The 19,116-nt window shown below is 46.2% G+C and overlaps 1 long non-coding RNA gene across 1 annotated transcript in view; it reads right to left on the bottom strand.

Moving 5' to 3' along the window:
• The window catches only part of LOC147106563 (uncharacterized), a 66,244-nt gene that overhangs the window by 27,517 nt on the left and 19,611 nt on the right, over nt 1-19,116 (bottom strand). The window contains exon 2 of the long non-coding RNA XR_015080949.1: nt 17,322-17,439. This is a non-coding gene — a long non-coding RNA (uncharacterized LOC147106563). The remainder of the gene's footprint in view (nt 1-17,321; nt 17,440-19,116) is intronic.

Below are 19,116 nucleotides of genomic sequence, written 5' to 3' on the forward strand. Positions count from 1 at the left end.
TAAATCAGTGTCCTCAATCACATTGACTTGTTGCCCTTTCTTTGTTTTTGCTTTTGAAAAGCATTGTTTGGCAAAGTGATTCTTTCCATTACATTTTGTGCACATTTTCCCAAACGCTGGGCACTGTCTTGACTGGTGCTGGTAACCACAGCATTTACAATAAAAAATGACATTCTCCGATTGCTTTGCATTTCTGTTCTGCCCATGTTTCTTCCCCTTGTAGGACACAGCACTGACAGCAGCACTATCACTTACTACAGTCGCATTTACTATTAATTTCACTGAAAGTCTTTGCGTGCTGTTGAGCTAGCTCACTGGCATGGCATATTTTCACAGCTTTCTCCAATGTTAGTTCAGTTTCTCTCAACAAACATTCCCTGACCTTTTTATCATGAATACCAAACACAATCTGGTCACGAATCATGGATGATTTCTGTAGTGTATGTGCCTTTAAGAGCCCCCTGTGTACTGTAATGCCAGTAATGGCCACTTGGGCTATATAAGCCTGTATATTGTGTTGTATCAGTTAGTTCCCCTCCAGACTTTGTTCAGTAAACACCTGTGAAACCAACTCCTGTCTTCAGTGTCTCTATTAACACACGGATACAACAGTGGCGACGAATTGGAAACGGACTTACCTGCAATTCGGCAGCACCTCAAGGACATCGATTCCTCTGGCGATAAAGCAAGAAAAAGAAAAAGCTGTGGTTTCACCAGCTAGCCGAGCTGGTGGCAGGTACTGCAATAATCCTTCCTGGGCGTCGGGCTGGGGCTCCAGCGGCTGGCTCTGCAGCTAGGCCAAGCAGCGAAGGCAGAGGCAAGCAGTAACAGCCGGGGAGGGAGCACTCGGGAGACGGCCAGCGCTGCAAGCAGGTCGGCGTTCAGACCTAGCAGAGAGAGTCCGGCGGGAACGAGTCTCCACCTGTAAATAAATAAATAAAAAGAAGGGAAACCCGCGGAAAACAGCATTGTCATCGGCAGCAGCGGCGGGGAAGCGCGGGAAGCGCCATATCTTTCCTGCAGAAAAGAAAGAAAAGCGCGGGAAGCGCCATTTCTTTTCAGGATGCCTAAGTCTGGCAATATTGATGCTTTTGATAACGATATAGAGGATTGGACCACATATGTGGAAAGAGTGGAGGTATATTGCACCGCAAATGGAATAGAAAATGAAAAAAAAGCGTCAGTACTTCTAAATCTAATGGGCGCAAAGACATACGGGCTGTTACGAAACTTAATCACTCCAGCCAAACCAAAGGACAAGAATTTTAAAGAAATTGTTGATACCCTACAGGAGCACTTAAACCCAACACCGCTGCTGATAGCGGAACGATTCAAATTCGTAAAGAGGAATCAACACAAGAATGAAAGTAACGCTGATTGCCTCACCGAATTAAGAAAGCTATCAAAGCACTGCCAATTCGGGGCAGGACTAGCAGATTATCTTCGAGACAAATTTGTCTGCGGTCTCCAAAGTGAAGGAACACAGAAAAGGCTGCTTTCTGAGAAAGATTTAACACTGGACAAGGCTTTCAGTATGGCTCTTTCATACGAAGCAGCCGCAAGAGGAGCTGCAGAGATACAACAAAAGACACAGGACTTCGGCACCCATGAAATGACACAGGGTTTCGAGAGATGTTATCACTGCAGCAGATCCACCCATAACCAGAGGGACTGCTGGTTCAAGGACAAAGCATGCAGGCAATGCGGAACGATTGGACGCATTGCACGGGTATGCCGATCTGGACAAAAAAAATCCACGGACAGGAAAAGAAAAATCAATAAAGAAAAGCACAGAAAGGTACAAATGATGACGGACAGTAGCTCTGAAGACCAGAAGAGCAATAGCGACTCCGAAAACAAGAGACTAAGCTGTCTCAAATTACATAATGTAATTGCCAAAGAAGATTACCAGACCATTTGGGTTACCCTCACGATAGCAGGGTCCCCAGTTAAAATGGAGCTCGATACAGGATCAGCTCTGACCGTCATAAATCGACGGGATTACGAGCGGCTATTTCCGCATATACCTTTAAAAGACACATCCATTATCTTGAAAACATATACGGGGAAGAAAGTATACCCCAAAGGAAAAATAAGGGTGCCTGTTGTATACAACGGCAAGGAAATACAAAAGTTGTATTTATCCGTTCTACAAGATGGTGGTCCACCGCTGTTGGGACGTGAATGGATCAGGAAAATACGTTTAGACTGGCACTCCATTCAGGCACTGACGGTGACCAGTAAGGAAAAAAACGATGATGACGTCATACCTGAACAATTAAAAGACATCTTGGCCAACGCCAAAGAAGTGTTTCAAGAGAAACTAGGAACCTTGAAAGGCATCACCGCCTCAATAAAAGTGGAAGATGCGGCAATTCCCAAGTTTTTTAAGGCAAGACCGGTGCCATACGCAATTCGTCCAGCAGTCGAGGCAGAGCTGGAGAATTTGGAAAAGGCAGGCGTATTATCCAAAATAGATTGGAGTGAGTGGGCAACACCCATCGTTCCAGTCATGAAGAAAACGTTGAATAATGATAAATCTGAAGAACAGAGAAAAATTCGCATCTGTGGAGACTTCAAGGTGACTGTAAACCCGGTCCTTCACACGGTACAGTATCCTCTTCTGAGGATAGAAGATATTTTCGCCTCACTATCCGGAGGGAAACGTTTCACCAAAATTGACTTGGCACAGGCATATCTACAGATGGAGGTTGAAGAGGCCTCTAAAAAGTATCTCACGATAAATACACACAAAGGCCTGTACCAGTACAATCGACTGGTTTTCGGAGTAGCATCCGCTCCAGCTATCTGGCAAAGAGCTATGGAGCAAGTCCTCCAAGGGATTCCGGGGACTCAATGCTACCTAGACGACATCCTTGTAACAGGAGAAAACAACAACGAGCACCTTGCCAATTTGGAGCAGGTGCTCACTAGGCTGAGAGAACGGGGCCTACGAGCAAATCGCCCCAAGTGCGAATTTTTCCAGAATCAAATATCATATTGTGGCCACATGATTAATAAGGAAGGGTTGCATAAGTCACCTGAAAAAATTGAAGCGGTCATAAAAGCCCCAGCACCTGAAAATGTTTCACAATTAAGGTCGTTCCTGGGATTAATAAATTACTATCATAAATTTTTACCGAACTTATCAACTCTTCTGCACCCTCTTAATGAACTGCTACAAACAGGAGTAATTTGGAAATGGAGCGAAGACTGTAAACGTGCCTTCCATAAATGCAAAGACTTAATCACGTCCAAAGAAGTTTTGGCTCATTACAACCCATCACTGCCAATCAGACTGGCGTGCGATGCATCCCCTTACGGCGTAGGAGCAGTATTATCGCATAAATTCCCTGATGGCTCGGAATGACCGATAGCTTTGCGTCACGCTCATTGAACTTAGCTGAGCGTAACTATGCCCAAATCGACAGGGAAGCACTCAGCCTGGTATGGGGAGTGAAGAAATTCAACCATTACCTTCACGGACAAAAATTTACCTTGTTGACTGACCATCAACCCCTCATCTCCATATTCAACCCTAAAAAGGGTGTTCCCATTCTGACAGCGCAAAGGCTACAGAGGTGGTCCCTTTTTCTAGGGGCACACCAATATAACATAGAATACAAAGGGTCAAAACAGCATGGGAATGCTGACGGTTTATCGCGCCTACCGTTGCCAATGGTAGAAGAAGCACCTACTGTAGACCCAGTGGAGATTTTCCACTCTACCATAGTGGAATGTCTACCAGTAACAAATTCTGCCATTGAAAGGGAAACTAGAAATGACCCCACTCTCTCACGAGTCTACGATTTAACAGTGAAGGGATGGCCAGCACATGGCGAACCACTGTTGCCAGCATTCTCGCAAAGAAGAGAACAGCTGTCAGTGTGCCGAGGAACCTTGATGTGTGGATCCAGAGTGGTGATTCCACCCAAACTCCAGGATAAAGTTCTAAAGGAGCTTCATGAGGGGCATCTGGGTGGAGTGAAAATGAAGAACCTAGCCAGGGCATTTGTATGGTGGCCAGGTATCGATGGAGACATCGAAGAAATGACCAAGAGCTGCCTAGGATGCCAGAAGGTCCAAAACGCTCCACCACAAGCCCCTCTACATCTATGGGAGTGGCCCTCATCTCCCTGGCAAAGGGTACACATCGACTTTGCTGGTCCATTTATGGACTCAATGTTCTTAATCGCGGTTGATGCACACTCCAAGTGGCCGGAGGTAATAAAGATGTCCTCCACCACCACGGAAAAAACCATCACAGTATTAAGGACCATATTTGCCAGGAATGGGCTGCCTGAACAGATCTGTTCTGATAATGGACCGCAATTTGTGTCCGAAGAATTCAGGAAGTTCTTAAAAAACAATGGGGTTAAGCACTACACATCCGCCCCATACCATCCCGCCACCAATGGATTGGCTGAAAGGTTTGTCCAGACCTTCAAGAAGGCCATAAAGGCCATGGGTAATGAAGACATAAAACTTCAGCATAAGGTGGATAACTTCTTGTTTGCATACAGGAATGCAACACATATGGTTACAAACCAAACTCCCGCCATGATGTTCTTCAATAGAAGCCTAAGAAGCCGGCTGGATTTGATCAAGCCAAACATCAGAAGGGACGTGGAGAACCGGCAATTTCAAGGCATGAATGAAAGGCCAACTGGAACCTTCCAGATAGGTCAACAAGTTTTGGCCCGGGACTACCGTACCGAGAAATGGCAACCTGGAACTATCTGCACACGACTAGGACCGCTGATGTTTACCATGGACATCGGAGAAAGCATAATAAGGCACCATGCTGACCAAATCATAGAGTCATCCGAAAAGGGACAACCTACACCACAACTCTATACGCCTAATGATGAAGTAGCGATACCCATAGTATCTACTTCCGATCCAGTGATACTGGAACCCGATGAACCCGACACTGGCATTCAAGCCGAATCAGCCTTGCCAAAAGAACCTGCTACACCACCAGAAACTATTACACCACCGAGGCGTTATCCGGACCGAGTCAGGAAGCCTCCAGAGAGACTGACTTATAATTGATTAACTGCAGCAATGTGTAGATTATTTTTCTTGTAATATGTAATTAATGATTACTTAAAATATTATGTACTGGTTGGCTAAAAGGGGAGGAATTGTAGTGTATGTGCCTTTAAGAGCCCCCTGTGTACTGTAATGCCGGTAATGGCCACTCAGGCTATATAAGCCTGTATATTGTGTTGTATCAGTTAGTTCCCCTCCAGACTTTGTTCAGTAAACACCTGTGAAACCAACTCCTGTCTTCAGTGTCTCGATTAACACACGGATACAACAATTTCAGTTCAGAGAAATTATATGTCTGTGCTTTCAGTTTCAGATCGGTCACAAAGCTATCAAAAGTCTCATTTTGCTGCTGTGTCTGTGAATGGAACACGTACCTCTCATCGGTCTCGTTCTTTTTGGGAGAACAATGTGTATCAAACTTCTTTAGCACATCGTCCATTTTTTCTCCACCCTCCTCTTGATCAAATACAAACGTATTAAATACCTCTATCGCCTTCGGCCCTGCAACCGTGAGCAGTAACGCTATTTTCCTTGTGTCTGGCTTCGTACCGAACCTGATGGCAGCAATGTAGAGTTCGAATTGTTGTTTGAAAGTCCACCAATTGCAGTCGACATTCCCCGTGAGTTTCAACCCCTCCGGTGGCTTCAAATTCTCCATGTCGCGTTTCACAATATTCAGCAGATATTACCAATCCTGGTACCATGCTATGTTCATAAATAAATAGATGTTTTCATTATGAACCGCTAGCTTGAGCTAGTCATTTATTCAGCCATGTGGACTAGTGTACAGGCATCCATCTTGACTACTGCCTTGTGGGTAGCCCCTTACTAAACATACAGCTCCACCTAGTGTACCATTCTAGAATGACATGTTACTGATCATTACAGAGAGGATCTCCAAGAAGATCGCGCATATCGACACAGACATCAAGTTTCTACAGAGATGCAAGAAAGCAGACAAGATCCCGAAAGGACTACAGATCACGAACCTACTCAAGTCGACCTACAACACAGACTACGCTGAGAGACTCTGCTGTCATACCTCTCGCACACTCCTCACCACTCGTACACCAGCTCTACAGCAGACGCCGCAACCTCGAAACCAAGATAGAGTCCATGTTCTCAGCCTGTGCTCAGGACACAGCAGACCAGCTACGAGACACCGCCAAACAGATGAGGCAATGGAACTGCACTGCCTACGTGCACACCAAGAACAGGAAGCTTGAGAAACTCGGCATCACTACCAGCAGCAACCAAGCCTTCCCCGGTACCACGGTTGAAACCACAGGGAAGTCCATCGTCAACTTGTCCGACCACACCCTTCAACCAGACGAAATTGAAGTTCTCAGCCGTGGGCTCAATTTCTGCCCCACCACCAAAATGGACCCCATCGATCTCGCGGCAGACACACAGGAATTCATCACAAATCCCAAGATGTCAGCAGCGAACCCAATGAGACAACCAATGATCCGGAACAGCAGAGGGATCCGGAGTGCAGCAACCGAAGAAGAAAGAGTCAAATTGGACCATTCCGGATGGTCGCTGCCCTAAGCTTGACATGTATGCTCAAGCTGTCTGGAGATGCATCAACGCCAGATTCATCAGCCGCACTCACAAGACAGTCCAGAATGTCACCCGAGCACAATGCAATGCCATCCACGCTCTCAAGACCAACCGCAACATCGTCATCAAACCAGCAGACAAAGGAGGAGCCATCGTCATACAGAACAGAACGGACTATTGCAAAGAAGCATACCGACAACTGGACAACCAGGAACACTACAGACAGTTACCCGCAGATCTGACCAAAGAACACACCCGCCAACTCAACAGACTGATCAAGACTTTCGATACAGACCTTCAAAGCATCCTACGCGTTCTCACCCCACGTACTCCCCGCGTGGGAGACTTCAACTGCCTCCCAAAGATACACAAAGCCAACACACCCAGACGTCCTATCGTATCAGGCAACGGAACCCTGTGTGAGAACCTCTCTGGATATGTCGAAGGCATCCTGAAACCCATCGTACAGGGAACCCCCAGCTTCTGTCGTGACACTACAGACTTCTTACAGAAACTCAGCACCCACGGACCAGTTGAACCAGGAACAATCCTTGCCACGATGGACGTCTCGGCACTCTACACCAGTATCCCCCACGATGACGGCATCGCTGCAACAGCCTCAGCACTCAACACCAACAACAGCCAATCTCCAGACGCCATCCTACAACTCATCCGCTTCATCCTTGACCACAATGTCTTCACCTTCGACAACCAGTTCTTTACCCAAACACACGGAACAGCCATGGGGACCAAATTCGCACCCCAATACGCCAACATCTTCATGCACAAGTTTGAGCAAGACTTCTTCGCTGCACAGGACCTCCAACCAACGATATACACCAGATGCATCGACGACATTTTCTTCCTATGGACACACGCCGAAGAATCACTGAAAAGACTACACGATAACATCAACAAGTTCCATCCCACCATCAAACTCACCATGGACTACTCCTCAGAATCAGTTTCATTCTTGGACACACGAATCTCCATCAAAGACGGACACCTCAGCACTTCACTCTACCGCAAGCCCACGGACAACCTCTGGATGCTCCACTTCTCCAGCTTCCTCCCTAACCACGTTAAAGAAGCCATCCCCTATGGACAAGCCCTGCGAATACACAGGATTTGCTCAGATGAGGGGGAACGCGATGGACACCTACAGACGCTGAAAGACGCCCTCGTAATAACGGGATATGACGCTCGACTCGTCGATCGACAGTTCCGACGGGCCACAGCAAAAAATCCCATGGACCTAAGAACATAAGAACATAAGAAATAGGAGCAGGAGTAGGCCAATCGGCCCCTCGAGCCTGCTCCGCCATTCAATAAGATCATGGCTGATCTGATCCTAACTGCCAATCCACTATCACAGAACCATCACCTGCATCTAACAGAATTAGACACACGAAATAGGAGCAGGATCAGGCTACACGGCCCCTGGGCCCGCTCCGCTACCCACAGGGCCATGACCGATCCGAAACTAGACTCATGTCCAAATTCCTGCCCGCTCCCCGTAACCCTTAATTCCCTTTACTTCTAGGAAACTGTCTATTTCTGTTTTAAATTTATGTAATGATGCAGCTTCTACAGCTTTTTGGGGCAGCATATTCCATGGACCTACCACCCTCTGAGTGAAGTAGTTCCTCCTCATCTCAGTTTTGAAAGAGCAGCCCCTTATTCTAAGACTATGCCCCCTAGTTCTAGTTTCACCCATCATCGGGAACATCTTCCCTGCATCCACCCGATCCAACCCCTTCACAATCTTATATGTTTCAATAAGATCGCCTCTCATTCTTCTGAACTCCAATGAGTAGAGTCCCAATCTACTCAACCTCTCCTCATATGTCCATCCCCTCATCCCCGGGATTAACCGAGTGAACCTTCTTTGTACTGACTCGAGAGCAAGTATGTCCTTTCTTAAATATGGACACCAAAACTGTATGCAGTATTCCAGGTGCGGTCTCACCAATACCTTGTACAACTGAAGCAATACCTCCCTATTTTTATATTCTATCCCCCTAGCAATGAAAGCCAACATTCCATTGGCCTTCTTAATCACTTGCTGCACCTGCATACTAACCTTTTGAGTTTCGTGCACCAGGACCCCCAGATCCCTTTGTACTTCAGTACTTTCCAGTTTCTTGCCATTAAGATAATAACTTGCTCTACGATTTTTCCTGCCAAAGTGCATAACCTCACACTTTCCAGTATTGTATTCCATCTGCCAAATCTCTGCCCACTTACTTAGCCTGTCTATGTCCCCTTGAAGGTTTTTTATGTCCTCCTCACTCACTACTTTCCCCCCCATCTTAGTATCATCTGCAAACTTTGATATGTTATACTCGGTCCCCTCCTCCAAATCGTTAATATAGATTGTAAAGAGTTGGGGACCCAGCACTGACCCCTGCGGAACACCACTAGTTACTGATTGCCAGTCTGAGAATGAACCATTTATCCCAACTCTCTGCCTTCTGTTAGATAGCCAATCCTCTATCCATGCCAGAATATTACCCCCAATCCCGTGATTTTTTATCTTAAGCAATAATCTTTTGTGTGGCACCTTGTCAAATGCCTTTTGGAAGTCTAAATACACTACGTCCACTGGTTCCCCTTTATCCACCCTATATGTTACTTCCTCAAAGAACTCCAGCAAATTTGTCAAACATGACTTCCCCTTCATAAAACCATGCTGACTTTGTCCTATTAAACTATGATTATCCAAATGTCCTGTTACTGTCTCCTTAATAATGGACTCCAAAATTTTACCTACCACAGACGTTAGGCTAACCGATCTATAGTTTCCAGCCTTCTGTCTACTGCCCTTTTTAAATAAGGGTGTTACATTAGCAGTTTTCCAGTCTGCCGGGACCATTGCCGAGTCCAGGGAGTTTTGGAAAATTATTGCCAATGCATCCACAATCCCTACCGCCACTTCCCTCAAGACCCTAGGATGTAAGCCATCAGGTCCAGGTGATTTATCCGCCTTGAGTCCCATTATTTTACCGAGTACCACTTCCGTCGTGATTTTGATCGTGTTTAGCTCCTCCCCCCCTTTAGCCCCCTGTTTGTCCAATGTTGGGATATTCTTAGTGTCTTCTACTGTAAAGACTGATATAAAATATTCATTCAGTGTTTTTGCCATCTCCATATTTCCCACCATTAATTTCCCGGTCTCATCCTCTAAGGGACCAACATTTACTTTAGCCACCCTTTTTCTTTTTATATAACTATAAAAACTCTTACTATCTGTTTTTATATTTTTTGCTAATTTACTTTCATAATCTATCTTCCCTTTCTTAATCAATCTTCTCAGAAGACAAACACGGGACACAACCAACAGAGTACCCTTCATCGTCCAGTACTTCCCCGGAGTGGAGAAACTATGCCATGTTCTTCACAGCCTTCAACATGTCATCGATGATGACAAACACCTCGCTAAGGCCATCCCCACGCCTCCACTACTCACCTTCAAACAGCCGCCTAACCTCAAACAGACCATCGTTCGCAGCAAATTACCCAGCTTTCAGGAGAACAGCGACCACGACACCACACAACCCTGCCACGGCAACCTCTGCAAGACATGCCAGATCATCAACACAGATACCATCATCACACGTGAGGACACCACCCACCAGGTACATGGTACATACTCATGTGACTCGGCCAACGTTGTCTACCTCATACATTGCAGGAAAGGATGCCCCGGAGCATGGTACATTGACGAGACCATGCAGACACTGCGACAACGGATGAACGGACACCGCACAACAATCACCAGGCAGGAGTGTTCCCTCCCAGTCGGGGAACACTTTAGCTGTAAAGGACATTCAGCCTCCGATTTTCGGGTAAGCATTCTCCAAGGCGGCCTTCGAGACACACGACAACGCAAAATCGTAGAGCAGAAACTGATAGCCAAGTTCCGCACTCATGAGAATGGCCTCAACCAGGATCTTGGGTTCATGTCATGCTACATGTAACCCCACCTGATGTAGGGTCATCCAGACTCGAGTCGTCATTGGCTTTTTCCCTCTACACAGATGCGGCCGGACCTGCTGTGATTTCCAGCAAAGGAAATGTTTTTTGTCTGTTTTTTGTTTTTCATACAGACCCCAGCATCTGCAACATTTTACCCCTTGTGACCCCACCTCATTGTTCTTTGATGTAATGTTTTCCTGACTGACCTGTTGGGACACCATTCACACCTTTGATTGCTGTGATTATCTCTCTGCCGAGGTGTGATAAATGGCAGTTAGAAAGATTACCTGTAATCATCTGGCATTATTCTCTGACTATATAATCTGTGTCTATAGGCATCTCTCCACTTCACCTGATGAAGGAGCAGCGCTCCGAAAGCTTGTGATTTCAAATAAAACTGTTGGACTATAACCTGGTGTTGTCTGATTTTTAACAGCACTGTGGGAATACCTTCACCACACAGACTGCAGCAGTTCAAGGTGGCGGCTCACCACCACCTTCTCAAGGGCAATTAGGGAATGGCAATAAATACTGGCTTTACCAGTGGCGCCCACATCCCAGGACCGAATAAAATAAATAAATAAATAAACCCCTTATCCTGACACTCGGTTCCCTAGTTCTAGACTATCTAGCCAGGGGAAACAACCTCTCAGTATCGACCCTGTCAAGCCCCTTAAGAATCTTATATGTGTCAATGAGATTACCTCACATTCTTCTAAACTCCAGAGTGTATAGGCCCATTCTACTCAATATCTCCTCAAAGGACAACCCTCTAATCTAGGAATCTATCTGGTAAACCTTTATTGCACCCCTTCCAAAGCAAATACATCCTTCCTTAGGTACAGAGACTAAAACTGCAGTCAGTACTCCAGATGTTGTCTCACAAAAGCCCTGTACAATTGCAACAGGACTTCCTTACTCTTGTACTCCAACCCCTTTGCAATAAAGGCCATCAAAGCATTTGCCTTCCTAATTGCTTGCTGTACCTGCTTGTTAATTTTCTGTGTCTCGTGTACAAGGACAACCAAATCCCTTTGAACACCAACATTTAATAGTTTCTCACCATTCAAAAAATATTTCGTTTTTCTATTCTTCCTACCAATGCGAATAACCTCACATTTCCCCACATTATACTCCATATGCCACCTTCTTGCCCAGTCACTTAACCTGTCTATATCGCTTTGAAGACTCTTTGGCTGGAATTTTCAAGCTGCCGTGCATGCGGGTCAGGAGTAAAATTCTCAAAAAATGGGAGCGGGTCGGGAACCCGCAGTCATCCCGCCTCCTCACGCCTTTAACTCGGGTGCGTTTGTCAGTGCGGCACAAAACCGAATGGCAGAGGTGAGCGACATCATTTATCTCATTAATACCTTGTTGTCAGACCATTAACAGTGCTTTTAACAACACCTTTTGAATTTCACTGCATGACCATGGGAATCACGTAGCTCAGGAACCATGTCTGTCAAGCTGAGGCGGAAGTTCAGTGGCCATTGATCGAGGTCATTACGGCAGGGTATGGAAATCACAATAAATACTCCCATATGACACCTGCTTTCTTGCCTAAGAGATAGGCTCTTGCTGAGTGCATTTTGAGCACAGATTTAGGTGTCTACAGTTTTCAAGTTTTTTCTGCACATTTGGAAGCCACTCTCACCTCATTACTATTATCTATCACACCATTGACAGATTGGTCCTCTGATCGCTACTTGACCTGCCATCTATTACATCAGCATGGGTGCCATTTACATTGTCTCACCCTGGTCCTCAGAATCGGACCAGGATGAGTCCCAACACCATCAGCAACAGACATACCAGCAGCAGCAGGCATACCAGCAGCACCGGCAGCAACAGCACCAATAACCTTCTCCTCAACAACTTGATGCTCCACAGGACGGAGGGCATCGGTGCAGGTCGACAGGCAGAGAATGAGCTTCCTCAACATGACTGAGCAGCAGTGCCAAAGGAGGCTCAGGTTGTCGTGCCTGTTCCTCGCAGACATTTGCAGCTTACTGGAACCAGAGCTGCAGCCCAGAGAACCTGGTGGGCACGCCTTTCCAGTGGCTGTCACAGTCACTAGCACCCTCAACTTCTTTGCCTCAGGCTCCTTCCAGGGATCTGCAACAGACTTTTGTGGCATCTCGCAGTCGGTCGCCCACAGATGCATCACACAGGTCACCGATGCCATGTTTGACAAGTCAGTCAATTATATCAACTTTGCCACTGATGAAGCTAGTGTTATTGAGCAGGCGCTGGCCTTTGCTGCTCTGGCTTGCTTACGGGTGCAGGGCATCATCGACTGCACACATGTACATGAAGGCACCTATCATCACCTGGGAGTTTGTGAACTGCAAGGGCTTCCACTCCCTCAATGTGCAGATCGTCTGCAACCATAAAAAGATGATAATGCATGTGTGCACCAAATTCCCTGGCAGCTGTCATGACTCTTAAGTCATGTGCCAGTCGACCCTCCGTCAGCTCTTCGCACCTCCAAACAGGCTTACCGGCAGGCTGCTTGGAGAGAAGGGCTATCCACTGAAGACATGGCTCATGACACCCTTGAGGAGGCCACGTACTGAGGCCGAGGGGAGATATAATGGAAGCCACATGTCCACCAGATGTGTCGTAGAGCAAACAATAGCCATGCTGAAAATGCGCTTCAGACACCTTGACAGATATGGAGGAGCCCTTCAGTATGTACCAGCCAGGGTCTCTATAATCATGGTTGTCTGCTGCATGCTGCACAACATAGTGCAGCAACAAGGATTAGCACTGCATGAGGAGCAAGGTGCAGAGCACACAGCCTCTTCAGAGGAGGAGGAGGAGGAGGCTGAGCATCAGCTGGAAGACGAGGAGGAGCAGGAGGTACCTGAGGTCCAATGCCAGCAGCAACTGAGCACATTGCTGCCCGGGAGGCCAGGGATGGCCTCATCATGGCCAGATTTACGTAATTTGCTGCATTACACCCATATGGCAGCCACATGCTGTGCCAAGTTCCCCCCCTCCCCCCACCCCCCCCCATCCAACAGCATCATAAAGCATCCCTACAATGACCAAGCCATTCCTTTCACACTAATCCCCATTGCTGGAAATAACGTTATGGCTGACCATTTACTTCAACTCACTAAGATACTTCCAAAGTACCAGACAAAAATGGGTATCACCGGAAAGTGGTGAAAATAAATAGTTTATATGTGACATAAAAGTAACGTAACCTTAACAGAAACAGTTCTTTAAACACGCATGTGCTTACCCTTGTGCATCTACTTCTGTGTCATTTTTCGCTTATGCGCGCTTCTACAAATTGCAACCCCTGTGGCATCAGCAGAGGTAGAGACAGGCTGCTCACTTCCCTGCTGTGACTGCGTAGACACTTTTGGCGGAAGTCCTCTGGGTTTTGGAGCCTCTGATGATCCCACCAAAGCCTGCTCCTCCTGCAACTGTGCAGGGGAAGACTTGACCATCGCGATCCAAGGAGGCATCTGGGGCTCTGACTGAGGGGGAGGCAACGGGGGAGAAATGTGAGCACTTTGAGAGGAGCCCCCACTTTCATGTCCTCTCTCACCATCATCCCTCTCATGGGCCACCGGCACTCCCCTGCTAGCAAGGAGCTGGAGAGCACTTTGCTGCACAGCAGTGGGGCCATGAGGACCCAAGTCTTTATTGGCATCCCTCCTAGAGAGGTGGTCTATGAGCATCTGCCATCTGCTTTCCATAGATAGCATGTGCTCATGTGAGTGGTGCATTAGGTGCTCCATGCAGGTGGCCATCCTTTCCATGGAAGAGCCTACAGTCATCGCCTGCGACACAGTGGTGCTCATGTTGGAGATGGATTCCTTCATTCTCTGCACATTTGCAGACATCGCGGTTGCAATACCTGTCAGAACCTCCTGAATTTCTTGCTGCATCTCCAGGATCACTCTCTTTCTCGATGGCCCCCGAGGCTGAACATCTGCATGCAGTTGAGCATAGTTGGGAGTGTCCAGCGCCCTCCGACGAGAAGTCTCCACTATTGTCCCTGTCTCCACCATCTCCTCTTGCTCACTTGTGACTTGTGAGACACCAGGTAACAACGCTACTCTATCTCATGTAGGACCCACTGAGTTGTGCGTATTTGTACTGGTGCTGGGTGCGCTTAGGTCTGGTGACGGTGCACCCTCAGAGGCTGGAAGCTCCTCTGAAGAGTCGTCTTCCTTTTCCGACTGGACAGTGGGGGGAGCTCTTGATGTACCTGTGGGAGAGTAAAGAGATGACTTAGAAATGTCATACAAGAACATAAGAACATGAGAAATAAGAGCAGGATTAGGCCATATGGCTCCTCGAGCCTGCTCCGCCATTCAATAAGATCATGGCTGATCATCGACCTCAACTCCATTTTCCCACCTGATCTCCATATCCCTCGATTCCCCTAGAGTCCAAAAATCTATCTATCTCAGCCTTGAATGTCCTCAGACTCAGCATGCACAGCCCTCTGGGGCAGAGAATTCCAAAGATTCACAACCCTCTGATCAAGAATGGATAACAATACCATTATGCACATGATGAACATTCACTGGCTGCTGACATCAGTCCCCATATGAGTGTCTGCTGTATGCCATGTGGCTGTATGAGATGTAATTCTGTAACCAGGTTGCTGAGATGCCCCCCTCTCTCTGTCTCCCACCACCAGCTGCTCTGCAACTCCTGAGACCTCTAGGTCGACCTCCTCTGCTGGAGTTAATGTGGCAAATGATGGAGGGCCACCTCCGGTTCTCTCCCTCTCCTTGTTGTTGTGGGCTCTCTTCTCCTGCAAGGAGGAAAAGAGATGTTTGAGTGAGAGTGATGGCAGGAGTGTAAGGAATGTGTGGGTTACATCTTTAGAGGGTGACCAAGAGGGAATGTGGTGCCAATGCCAAAGTGCCAATGTAAAGTGGGTTCCTTGTATGTTGTTAGTTGGTATGATTGCATTAGGATGAGGGTGAGTGTGAGGGATGGTTAGTCAGATGGGGATGTGAGTATGTAAATAGATAGAGAGGGATGAGTGGACATTCAAGGTATGATGGTGTGAGTAATGATGTGCAGGGGTAGGCTTGGGAAGGCAGAGTGATGGGGATGTAATGATATGCACAGCAGGATGAAGTTGAGTGTGGCTTTGCACCCACCTTTCCTGATCTCATGAGATCATTGAAGTGCTTCCGGCACTGCACCCAAGTCCTCCTCACTGCATTGCTGCTGTTGACCTCCTCTGTAATTTGCAGCCAGGTTTTTTTAGTCTCCTGGGGAGGTCTCTTGTGCCCATCAGAACGGAAGAGAACCTCCCTGCGTGCTCTGACTCTCTCCACAAGAATGTGTAGAGAGTCATCTGAAAACCTGAGTGCAGCCCTCTGTCTCTGTGAAGCCATCTGTGCAAGGCTCAGCAATAACCTGATGGTGATATGTACTGCCTACATACTCCTAAATGAACCTTCAAAGTGCAATTTGGCCAAGGCTACTTTAAATATCCCGGCAGAAATGAGTCATCGATGACGTCATCAGACCCACACCATTTAATAGGGCCGGGTAACGCGCAGGCCCTTAATAGGCGCCATTAAAGGAAAGTCGCTCTGTGGAACGGGATGAAAAGAACGGGGTTCCGAGCTGCCATGCTGACCGCCCGCACCTGACCCATCCTGGTAATGACAATTCCGGCTTTTGTGTCCTCCTCACAGCTTACTTTCCCACCTAGTTTTGGATCATCAGCAAACTTGTATAAATTACACTCAGTCCCTTCATCTAAGTCATTAATATAGATTGTGCATAGCTGAGGCTCCAGCACTGATCCTTGTGGCACCCTACTCGTTACAGCCTGCCAACCTGAAAATGACCTGCTTATTCCTACTCTCTGTTTTTTGTCCTTTAACCAATCCTCTATCCATGCTAATATATCACCCCCAACCGCATTAGTCCTTATCTTGTGTAACAACCTTTCATGTCGCACCTTAGCGAATGCCTTTTGAAAATCCAAATATACAACATCCACTGGTTCCCCTTTATCTACCCTGCTAGTTACATCCTCATAAAACTCTAACAGATCTTTCAAACATGATTTCCCTTTCATAAAACCATGTTGGCTCTGCCTAATCATATTATGATTTTCTAAATGCCCTGTTACCTCTTCCATAATAATGGATTCCAGCATTTTCCTGATGATTGATGTCAGGCTAACTGGCCTGTAGTTCCCTGTTTTCTCTCTCCCTCCTTTTTTGAACATTTGAACAGTTACATTTGCTACCTTCCAATCCGCTGGGACCGTTCCAGAATTTAGGGAATTTTGGAAGATCACCAATGCATCCACTATCTCTGCAGTCACCTCTTTTAGAACCCAAGGATGTAGGCCAACAGGTCCAGGGAATTTGTCAGCTTTTAGTCCCTTTTATATTGGACCTTTCACAGGCCCACAACAGAACCCATGCCAACTCTCAGCAGGTGTGAAAACCACTGGATGGAGCAGGGTGCAGTGAATTCCGATGGAGGCAAAGAAATACCCCATGGGACAGTGGTGAGGCTCACCCCAAAGGCTGTTGCAATTTTCAGGATAAGGTAAGTGAGACAGAAACCAAACAGATCCAAGTTCTTTCTGGTTGGGATTTCTAGAATAAATTTTTGATGATATACTGCCAATTGCTATCAAGTTTTCTCTATAATAGAAGGTTGATTATTAAGGATAGAAGTCAACCAAACCTCATTGTACATGTATTTTTGCCACTTACCCAGCCTTTGAAATAATCTGAATGTAGTTAGCCTCAAGTGTTCTATGTTTAAACTTGACGCATGTCAAAAATCCAAACTCATCCAAAGCAATGCGCATTAATTGTTGTTGGTCTTTATCTGCAAACAGTGTAAAACATAGTTTCTTTATCTTAACAGTTATTTTCTCAATAATGTCATCCAGAATTCAAATATCATGTTGTTCTTACTTAATTGCTTTTATTGCTGCTTGCATGTTGAAACAAAGGCACATATTCTTAGGATTCTTGAGCCTGAGGATGATGACTAGAAGTGAGACCCAAGTTATACCACACTCCTCTAATTTTTTTTAGTCTGTTTACTTGCTGGACTTGATGTGAACAAATATTTACCAATTACTGAAAGAACTGCCTTTGTACTTAATGGAGGTACTTTGATCTGCATTTGCTGGAACTTCATTTGAGAATTTAAACCAACTATTGGTAATTGGATCTGTCAATAGTATTCACAGAAATCACAGAAACCCCACAGTGCAGATAGAGACCATTTTGGCCCATCAAGCCTGCACCGACACATATCCCACCCAATCCCCGTAACCCCTACACATCCCACCCTAAATCCCTGTAACCCCACGTATTTAATCCCCCTAACATTAAGGGTCAATTTATCATAGCCAATCAACCTAACCTGCACATCTTTGGACTGTGGGAGGAAACCGGAGCACCCGGAGAAAACCCACGCAAACACGGGGAGAATGTGCAAACTCCACACAGACAGTCACCCGAGGCCGGATTCGAACCCGGGTCTCTGGCGCTGTGACGCAACAGTGCTAACCACTATGCCACCGTGCTGCAGAATCAATAATGACTTGAATTGGTACACCTTGAAATATACAACTGTTGTTGACCTGTTTCTGCTTACTGAATGGATGGTGCGTTGTTTTGATATGTTAAATAAATATGCATCATCTCCAGAGCTGCATACAATAGGTTCTCCTTTGAGACTGTGGATATGTCCATGGGCCACCATGTCCCATCAGATGCTTTTGTATATATGTCTATCGTTGAGAAACTGACAGTGCTGGGAGAACTGAGTTTATTTCCTAAATGTACAACATTTTTTGCTCAGTAGGGGTAACTTTGACCACAGTAACAATATATACAATTGGAGCAGACCTGGCTTGAATTTAGTTTTGCCTTGCATGATGCAGTTTGCACTTCAGGTTTATCTTGTTGCTGTCACTTGGAAAAACATGGGTTAATAAATGATAGCCAGTACAGATTTGTTAAAGGTAACTCATGTCTGACAAACTTGATTGAGTTCTTTGAATAAGTAACAGAGAGGGATGATGAGGGTAGTACGGTTGATGTAGTGTATCTTGACTTTTAAATTATGTTTGATAAAGTACCACATAATAGACTTGTTAGCAAAATTGAAGCCCATGGGATGAAAGGGGCAGTGCATACAAAATTGGCTAAGGGACTCATGGCAGGGAGTAGTAATGAATGCTTCAGGTCGATGACCCTATATCAGAACTGGAAAAAGTTAGAGATGTAACAGATTTTTTAAATAGGGGCAGGGAAAGGGAGGAGGGGAGGAAAGAACACAAGGGAAGGTCTGTGATAGAGTGGAAGGGATGAGAGATTAAAACACAAAAGGAGATGGTAATGGGACAAGTTAAGACACAAAAGATGAGTCTCGATGAGGTGTACATGGGAATGGCAGAATCATCAACAGCTGCCATGTGAAAAAAAATAATGGCAGAGGTTATGGTCTGAAATTGTTGAACTTGATGTTGAGTCTAGAAGGCTGTAAAGT

Source organism: Somniosus microcephalus, chromosome 15, assembly GCF_052327205.1.
Source record: "Somniosus microcephalus isolate GS21.2 chromosome 15, FLI_Smic_1.0, whole genome shotgun sequence".
Classification (NCBI taxonomy): domain Eukaryota; kingdom Metazoa; phylum Chordata; class Chondrichthyes; order Squaliformes; family Somniosidae; genus Somniosus; species Somniosus microcephalus.